The following is a 10321-nucleotide window of genomic DNA, read 5'->3' on the forward strand; positions in this document are numbered from 1 at the left end:
CAGACCCCATTTGTCACATTCCAAATCATCAGGCCTAAGTGAGGTGCTTCTAAATTTTATTCTTATATAATCTTAACTTTCTGGGAGCTGGCTGCATTGCCTCGCAATGTAAGCTGCCTTCTGCATTGATGCATGTTAGTATCATTTCCAAATGACCAGTTCGTGCAGAAGCCCTACCATCACCTAGGATGAAAAATCAGTTGTTGGACAAGAATTTATAAGGCTGTTTAGGTGGTCTGCGGCATGTTTCCTTAAGAAAGATGTATAGAATTCACATAACTGATAGGCCCATTACTTTAAATTCCCCATAAAATAGAAAGAAGAAAGACATTATTTTACAGTTAGTTCTTTAATATATGTGAAATACTCATCGTTTATAAGGATGGCAGCTATTTAAGTGCACAAATAGATTTTTATACATGAAAGCAAAGATACTGCATAGAAGTTGTAAAAATGAAAATAAAAATGACAGAAGCACAAAAATCATGTCGTGAAAGATGTAATGATGGCTAATCCTCAAACCACTTAGTATTTCTGGTTGGATAAGGATCTGAAATTGGAGTGCTTATCTGAACATAAACCTAGTCTATGGTCAAGGGTTTGCTAAAATTGTCTGGAAATCTCATCATAACAGAGTTTTCTTGAGATATTTCTAAGAATTATATTTTTGGATGGGCCAGAAAATACAGCAAGAATGAATGTTTTTTTGATTTTGTCACTTCTGCTTTTGATTACAGTTGGGAAGAAGAAACTGAAATAATGCACAAAAATAGCACTAGCTGACTATTACAAGCCTCTCTAAATGGGTCATTCTCACTTTGGGAAATAAGTTTTGGGGACTTTAGGTTATTTTTCATTTTATCAAAATGCAGCAGCCATTCTCAGAGGAGAAGATGAAGGCTTGTGTCTTGTGAGGGGTTGTTCATGATGGGTTTAAAATAATAACCATAAAGCTCAAGGAAAACTGAGACTTTGGGCTAAATTGAGAATTACAAGTAATGCCCATGCAAAACTGTAAGAGCACCTTTTCCTAGGCCAACCGTAAGAGCACCTTTTCCTAGGCCAATAGCATTTACATATGAAAGGTGGAAAATGGGACAGGAACAATGATGATTGGGTTAGATTTCCTTCTGCTTCCCTTCCATCCCTCAGTGCCCTGTCCAAAAAAAATCCAACCTAAGCATTGTCAACAAGTGATAGACTATCAAATATAAAAGAGGGACAGAGAAAGAAATCTGCCTGAGAGACTATGTCCTTTTATAGCTGCAGTAGCTAAATTCATCTTCCTATGTGAAGTACTTCTAATTAGGTATTGAAGGCAAAACTGTCTTGTGCTGGAAATCTCATATTTAATGGATTTCATCTTTCATGTAGAAATTCTAGATCAACACAAACATATCATCAGAATCAGTGGGCAGAATTTCCTGTTGTAAGCCTCTCTACTTTGTGCTGTACCAAAGGAATGACAGTTTCAGCCATAATCTGGGTTTGTATACTTTTTTCCTAAGAGGAATTGTTCTTTGGGAATTGCTGTCAAAGAGATACAGAGTAGAAGTTAGAAAACTTAGGTGGGGAGAAGGAAAGAGGAAAGAGTAGGGAGAATAACCCATTACTTGAGATTTACTTTCTGATCTATATCAGACACCACAAAGACTTCTATGGGATGCTTTTAAAACAGTAGAAATGATCATCATTCTAATTATTTTGTTCTATAGACAATTAGTACAAAATTAGGAAATCTCCTTCAATATTAAGACACCATCCCTACCATACCCTTTATGGTTCTCCAGCCCTTGAACCATGACCTTCATAACTCAATTCACTATGAATTCATCATCTCAGCCAGATATTTGGAAAACAACGTCACTCTATAATCTGAGTTTACTACCTGGATCAAAATCCAGATCCCTTCCTGTCTGCTCAGCAACCTCCCGTACACATTGAACAAGAAAGAATCCCAGTGGAGCAAACTGGACAAGAGGCTCCTGAGACCAGAGCCAGCCTTAGGGGTGGGCAGTGTGGGTGACTGACTGCCTAGAGCACTATGATCAAGGGGCTTCCCAAGCATTCATGCATGTGCATGCTCTGCCCTGCCCTGCTCTGCCCTGCGCTGCTTGTGCCAGGTGGTAGCTACTGGGGGACTTTGGTGGCAGCTAATCCCAGGGACTGGACAGCAGGTCCCATGCCCCTGGCTGCATCCAGAGCTGATTGGAGCTGGCCAGTCAAGGCAACAGGATCAAAAGTCCCTGGGTGTGTTGCCCTGGGTGGCAGTGATGGTGGGTGCTGCCAGGCAGCACAAAGGGCCAGGAGGAGGGCTCTGATGGCTAGGCTAAAAGCAAGGCATTGGTGCCCCATGAGAAGGTAGTATGACTGGGTGGCTACAGCTTGTGTACCAAGGACTTCATTATCACCAACTTGTTGGGGCTGGAGGCCAAGCTGAAGGCCTCCCTGGCCACTGCCACCATTGCCAAGGGCATGGGTAGCTAGGCAGCACTGGGTGGCAGCTTGCTGCTGCTACGGCTGGGCTTCCACTGCAGGCAGTCCTGTCTGCTGCTCACCTACCTGCCCTTCCTGAAGCTCTATGCCCAGCCCCTTCCACTCTCTGGCCCCTCTGCCTGGAACTGGACCACTATCTCAGGTGAGCAGACACACTGCCCTGCAATAGCCCATGGGATCCCCTGCCACCCGCAGCCACTGGAGTACATATACCCTTGATGTGTGCACACCTCCCTCACATGCTCACCTACCAAACACCCACCCCACACATTCCCACAGTCCATACTCCCTGCCACACACCCCATACCCCCACATCCCCTACAGCTCCCAACTCCCCCCACACAACCACCCCATACACACCCCACCCAGACACAGTTCTGGTGACTTGGGTGGAGGGCAGGCACCGGAGGGGGTGCCAAAACACAAGTTTACCCAGGGCACCATTTTCCCTAAGGTTGACTCTACCTGGGATAGCTGTGCGATTCACTGTGCCACTCACTAAGCTCTTCCTAGGAGGAAAAGTCAGAACCATTCAATATGGTTCCTAATCCCATCCACCCCAACTAGAGTCTACTTGTGTATCAACACAAGCTCATGTTCAAAGCCATCAGAGATCAGTGACAGATATAAGAGAATCAGTAAGGACACTTACCTATCCAGGCAAAAAGCCAGAATTTAGCCATTGAAGCTACTGTAATTTGAGGGGAAGGTAGGAAATATCTTCTCATACATTGTACAAATTATCTTTGATTGTGTGCAAATCAATAGATTTTGCAGAGTATAACTGTGAAATCCAATACTCCAGATTTTATCATACAAATTTGTCTGGTGAATTGGCTTGCTCTCTAATGAGACATCCTTTGATCCTCATATTTCCCCTCTTGATGAAAATGTCAAGTGCAATACAAGAGAGTTTCTTCCCACCAGATTTAATTGTGGTAAATCACTATGAAAGATTTTTTTAAAGGAACTTACATGTAATAGTAGCAAAAATTATTAGAAATAAAATAAGAAACTGCCCTCTCTACAGTGTGATGATGATGATGCGGGACAAAAAAGGCTGTTTTTTTCCCACTTGGAAGCAGTAGCATTTGATAGGGAAATAATGTAATTAATTGCCCTTTATAGTTTTGTTAGGTTTTTGTGTGGATTATAAATCTGCTTGATGTACTGAACAGCTGTTTAACAAATGACAAATTTATCCAACTAATATTTAAAATACATATACTCAACTTTCAGCAATTACTAAATTTTCCTCTAGGAAATAAATCACTATGAAAAAAATCTATTTAGTTTGAAAAAAAAATTATTTAATTCAATACAAATCTTTCCCTCATCTGCCCACCAACTTACTACATAGGTACCAAATGTAGAAAAGCATACCTGTTTTAAAAGTTCTGCTGCAAAAATCCCTTTTAAAATAGGAGCCTTACTTACGGTATGGACAGGTGCTCATTTCCAGGAATTTCCAGGAAATTTGCAGTATCACAAAAAACAGTGAGAAATCTATGTACAACCATTCAAGTGCCCAGTTATCAAAGCCCTGCAGAACATGACAAGAGCATGTATCTCCAGTGCTCTGCAGCCGGGGGGACAGTGTGCAGTGATCACAGCATGTGTTGAAGGGGTCCCCATCTCCAGAGGTTCCTGAGGAGGTCCAAGCACAGAGGAGAGTGCCGACTGGCTGGGCGCCCAGGGAACCACACCCAACCAGAGACTCTCCCTCCCATGTTGGGAGTGCAGAGCCACATCACATCTGTTCAGTTGATACTGTTGAAGGCACATCAATATCACTTCTAGCTCACAGTGGTTCCCTGCTTCCTTCATGCCATGCGGCTCCTGATCCACGAGTGTCAGCAAGTCCCGTGCATGCCATTCTCTTGCAGCACAGAGTCAAGGCCTGCCACCGCTTGTTCAGAGAGTTCATTCAGCTCCTGTGCTGGAGGGTGCTCAGCACCATGTATGGCTATGTAGACATGACTGAGGCCTGGGCCACGTGGTCTCCAGTTCACCAACCAGTTCAGCATATGTAAGCCTACAGTGGAAGTGGGAGTTTGGGGGGTGTCCTTGGCTCTCCAGTGGGTGCTGGCACTGTGATTCACTTTCCACTGATTTACCACAACCATCAGCCCACAAGAGGTCATTGGTGGCAAGAGGGTTCTGCTGTTTTCCCTGTCTCTGGAGAGGAGAAACATGCTTCTGTATTTAAACACAATTTCTCTCGGCCCCCATCCCAGTCTCCCCAAACACCAAGTCCCAATCTATCCCTTTACCATCTTTCATTCTGGCTTTTGTTTTTTCTAGTCCCTGTACACGAGCGTCATGGCAAGTGTTCCTGATCCCATCCTAGCTGGCAACAGCTACGACAGGGAATGTCCTAGGTTGAGAGGAGCATACTTAGTCACTTTGCACATGTATAGGCTGGTCAGCACTGGGAATAGCTGGAGCATGCTTGTAAGAGTGGTGTTTTCAGAGGTTTTAGCTACTAACATTTAAGTGTAACACCCACACACACTTGAAGTTGTGTGTGCCCAAGTGTGTTCTGCTTTTATTTTGCTGCGTATCCTGCTTGTTCTGTATATTTTGCTTCCTCTAGAACTGGAGAGAACCACCTCCCATCCCCCCTCCTTGCGTCCAGACCCTTTGTCTTCAGCTTCCCTCCAAGGAACCTGTGGAACCAGGTTGGTGACTCCGGCCCCTTCCCCAGGATTTGCTGACCACTTTGGAAATGATTGATTTGCATTAACACTGTTCAGATAATACCTGGTTCTGGTTGGGACCAAGTGAGGAGGTCAGAAATGTTATGTAAGGGTCAGGCCACCGTGTCTGTGCTCTCTTTCTCCTGTGACAGGTGAAGCCCGAATGCTGATTTGGGAGTCAGAAAAGCCTCTTTCCCATGGGAAGGGTGTCACCCCCTGCTCTTCACTGACAAAGCAAACTGAAGGTATGTGAAGGGAAAGCCTTAGGTACAGGCAGATAAAGTCTGCCTGCGGGCTTGAGAACTCTGTTCTCTCCCTCTCCTTTCCCCTTTGTTTTCTGGGTTTTGAGTGGGACAATGCCGTGTGGGGGGCATCAATCCCTGTAGCAAACTGGCAAAGGTTGGAGCCTGGCTGTTTTGCTGGCACGCTCGGGGCTAGGGCTGAGAGCCTGGCATGTTTTAGTTGCTGTTGCCACTTCTTTCGGGTTCTGCTGAGACTGCTGCGGCCACCTGAGGGCGGTCCCCACTCAGCCTGCCCTCACCGCTGATGTCACTGCAGCCGCCTGCAGGCAATCCCCGCTCACCACCGCCACGCTTCCACCACCGCCACTGCCACTGCCTCCTGCATGTGGTTGCCATGCCTCCCAGTCTCAGGATGCATGAGGCATTCATACATAAGCCTATATTGTGCATGTGCAAATTGTGAATTTTACAAAGGCTTTTTTTGCTTTGGTCAGATTTGGGAGGATTTTCACAAAGATGGAGGAAAGCATATCCCTGACTCCAAGACCACATTCCTAAAACAAATGTAAATCCTTTCTTCAAATGGTGAGAGTGCTAGAGCTTCCTCAAGAAAATAGAAATATTTTCAATATTGCAAAACTATTTATTTTCCCTTTCCCTCATGCTCAGAAACAGTTGAATTATTTTTATAAGACTTTCCTGAAACATTAACCTGAGGTGGACTCCCTCAAAACAAAAAATATCAGGCAACTCTACTAATAGGTGGTTTCACCACTCCCACTGATAATATATTTCATAGACATTAGGGCTGGAAGGGACCTCGGGAGATCATCGAGTATATTTGTAAACCTTAACATCCTGATCCTGCAAAGATTTTTGCATATGTTTCACTTAATGCACTGTGAGTAATTCCACCGACTATGATAGGTTGTTGTATAATGTGGGATGTAGCCCTATATTACAAAGTTCTCACTATAGTTCTCCTTTAAAGGGTTCAGTGGTAAGGTCTGTACTGCTCATGTACCATTGTCCTGTCCGTTGCAAGTAGATTTACTGTAAAACTAGCTTGTCCGCCACAGCTCTGGTTCACCAAAGAGACTTGACCCTGAACTGTGATGCATGGTAAGTAACGCACAGCATTTTATCAGCCTAGTGCATTTCACAACAGGACTGGAAACAACTCGCACATCATGTATTCATTTAGTTTGAATGAAAAACCAATAGTAACACTGCAACTATTTCTTTTTCCTGGAGACTACGCTATAAAGTGTGTTCACATAGCCACTTGGGAAACTTGGCATGCTAGAGAAACATGTGGAAAAGATTTAAGCGCATTTGATTTGACCCAGATCCCAGCAGAGGAAACATGTAAATATGTACAAAGTAAGCTTGCACAACCAAGCACAAAGAAAGAAAGAGCAAGGTCAGCTAAGACTGAGCATGTACTGTAGGCAGACAGAGTTGTCAGGTCTGTCGCTTGAGAAATTTTGCAGTCACCTGTAAGAACCTAAATTTGCTGCTTAGTTTTAACATTTTCGTTTTCCATCACATCCTCACTTATTCTTTATACTGTCTGATACTAAAATAGTTTCCATAATATAAAATACAAGCTGGAATTTTAACTAAAAACAAAGAAATATTAAAATAATCAAAATGTGGGAATTGCTGTACAGGACCACACCAGCTTAGCCCAGTAAGCCATCCCTGACAGTTTCCTAAACCAGTTGCTCCAGAGAAAGATACAAGAAATCTTACAGCAGGAAGAGATGAGATAATATAGGCTTGCAACAAGCAGTGCTTTACTACTAAATCTTCATTTAATCCTCCTATTGAAGGGATCAATCTTGCCTTTTATTTATATCATCCTTCTTGGCCACCTTTTGTGTAGTTTAATTTATACTTCCTTCTATCTCTATATCCTCTCCTCCCTCTCAGCATTCTCCTCTCCTCATCTTGTGACTGCAGTAAATTCCTTCCACACAGCCCATTGAAATGGATATTATATTTCATTCTGAATTCCAAAAATCTCTTCCTCACTCGTGTTTCAAATTTCACATTTGCTTTTCCCATACCTCCCAAGTCTATAATCCTGAAGGCTTGTCATTATTTGTCCTGTGAAGCAGTTTCCTTATTACGCAACTCAAAATGCTTCTCAGACCACCTTCTTCTATATCATTCATCACTCACATTCCTTTTTAAATTATCTTTTGAAGTGCATGCTTCAAGCTGTCCAGACTGCAGTGCCTCTTCCTTTTGTCCATATTCAGAAATAGGAATGTATCATGTCCACCTTCAGTCATCTTGATGGGTAGCATCATATCAGCTTCTGAAGTGAAGCTTGTTTAGTTGTGTTTAGTTGTTTTTCTCTAGGCTTACCTGTCTTGAATTTGATTGACATCTCATATCCACATTTCAGATTTTATGGTTTTCTAAATTCCATGAAGTTTTATTCTGAAACATCCAGCGTCTCAGAAATTGTCCAGCTGATGTTTGCTTATTCAAATAATTGAGGGAAGAAATAAAGCCCAAGTGCACACAGATGGCTAGCCCACAATCTTAATTATGACTATGGACCTACCATCTTTGTTCATTTGAGTTTTTATCTACTATATTTACAGCTTGTTTCTTTGCTGAGTTTTATATATATATATTTTAGGACAGCTAATAAAATAATACCCAAATACATGTCATAGACACTCTTAATGGACTTGAAAGCATTATGACATGGTTCAGGAGGGTTCTCACAATGAGAGATGAGATACAACTGTGGCAGAGCGGTAGGAAGGAAAGGTAGGAGAGACCCACTCACACCCCCTCCCTTACTTCTAGCATGTCCAAGATCCTCTCAGACTGTGGGTTGTTTTGAGAGCCGTGAGGACCAGCCCGAGGCTGATCCCTGCTTCCAGGCACACCAGAGGGGCCAGTCCAGCTGGGAGCAAGGGTTGGAGCCAAAAAGCAACACCAGCTCTGATGCAGGACAGCTGGATGGCTGCTGCAAGCCCAGTTATTACCTTGGCAGGGACTGCAAGTTCCAGCCGCAGAGTGGAGGCAGAGCTGGATTGGCAAAGAGGATCAGCTATAGACGTTAAGAAGCCCCTGGAACTGAGACCTGGAGGGGATCTGATCCCAGAAAAGGCCAGGCAGTGGATGGGTAAGGAGCAGCTGAGATGCTCACCTTTTGTTATAGTCATCCAGAAAAGATTGCTGGGGATCCCCATGGCAAAGCCTGGTGCTTTCATCTGTGAGTCTGGGCTCAAACAAGACTTTTGAAATGACCTAGAGTTTTGTGAAGCTGAAACATACAAAGGTTTGAGGTGGAGTGTAGGGGCTCCCATTCAGGCCCCTAAGGCCTCATAACTAACCCAGAAGGTTCAGCAGTGCAAGAGACTGGTAACCATTTTTCCCTTTGGGGGTTTGGACCATTCCCAGATGTTCCATCAAAGTTGTGGCAGGTAAGAATGAGTGGAGACCAAAGCACTCTAACTGTGAAAGGGAAAAATGAGTCGTGGCCACCCTACTAAGGACATATCTCTCCTAAGCCACTGAGCTGTCCTGAGCCTTGCCAAGAAGGCAGTTACGGCTTATCGTCAACAACAGTAAACTATTTTTGGATACTGGAGGTCCTTATAGTGTGTAATAGAATTTTAAGACCTTTACCTCTTCCGCTATGCTTTGGAGGCTCACCTTGGGATTGGAGATTGCTATTTCTTAGTTGGAAGGCCACTTGCAAGGTATACCCAGAAGATAGAGAGATTAAGCCTGGTCGTTCAACTGGTGAAGATCATACCTGAGCCATTATTAATAGATTCATAGATGTAGGGTCGGAAGGGACCTTGTAAATCTTCTAGTCCGACCCCCTGCCCTGGGCAGAAGAGAAAACTGGGCACAGATGACCCCAGCTAGTTAAACAGTGAGCCTCCTTTAAAGACCCCCAAGGTAGGAGCCATCACTACTTCCCTTGGAAGTTGGTTCCAGATCCTAGCTGCCCTGACTGTGAAGTAGTGCCTTCTAATGTTTGTCTAAACCTACTCTCTAGCAACGTATGGCTGTTATTCCTTGTTACTCTGGGAGGCTCTCAGGGGAACAACATCTCTCCCAAGCCCTGCTGGTCCGCCCTAGTAAGTTTATAGATGGCCACCAGGTACCCCCTCAGCCTTCTCTTGTGAAGGCTGAATAGGTTAAGGTCACATAGCCTCTCCTCATAGGGTCTGCCCTGCTGTCCCGGATCATGCAGGTGGCCCTCCTCTAGACCCTCTCAGTGCTGTACACATCCCTCCTGAAGTGCAGCGCCCAGAACTGGACGCAGTACTCCAGCTGCAGCCTGACCAGTGTTGCATAGAGGGGGAGGATCATCTCCTTGGCCCTGCTTGTGATGCATCTGTGGATGCATGACAAGGTGCGGTTAGCCCTACTGACCATGTTCTCACATTGTCATACCATGTTCATCTTGGAGTCAATAATGACTCCAAGATCTCTTTCTGCCACTGTGCTTTGAGAAGGGAGTTCCCCAGCCTATAGGTATGCTGCTGGTTCATAGATTTCATAGACATTAGGGCTGGAAGGGACCTCAGAAGATGATCGAGTCCAGCCCCCCGCCCAAAGGGCAGGAAGTCAGCTGGAGTCATAGGATCCCAGCAAGATAAGAATCCAATTTGCTCTTGAAGGTGTTCAGAGTAGGTGCTTGAACCACCTATGATGGCAGACTGGTCCAGACCTTGGGGGCTCGGACAGTAAAGAAAGTCTTCCTTATGTCCAGTCTGAAACTGTCTCACAGTAGTTTATGACCATTCAACTCCATCATCCCTTGGGGCGCTCTGGTGAACAAACGTTCCCCCAGATCCTGGTGGTCACCCCGATAAACTTATAGGTGGCCATCAGATCACC

This window comes from Crocodylus porosus, unplaced genomic scaffold, assembly GCF_001723895.1.
Source record: "Crocodylus porosus isolate Cpor-Errol unplaced genomic scaffold, CroPor_comp1, whole genome shotgun sequence".
NCBI lineage: Eukaryota > Metazoa > Chordata > Crocodylia > Crocodylidae > Crocodylus > Crocodylus porosus.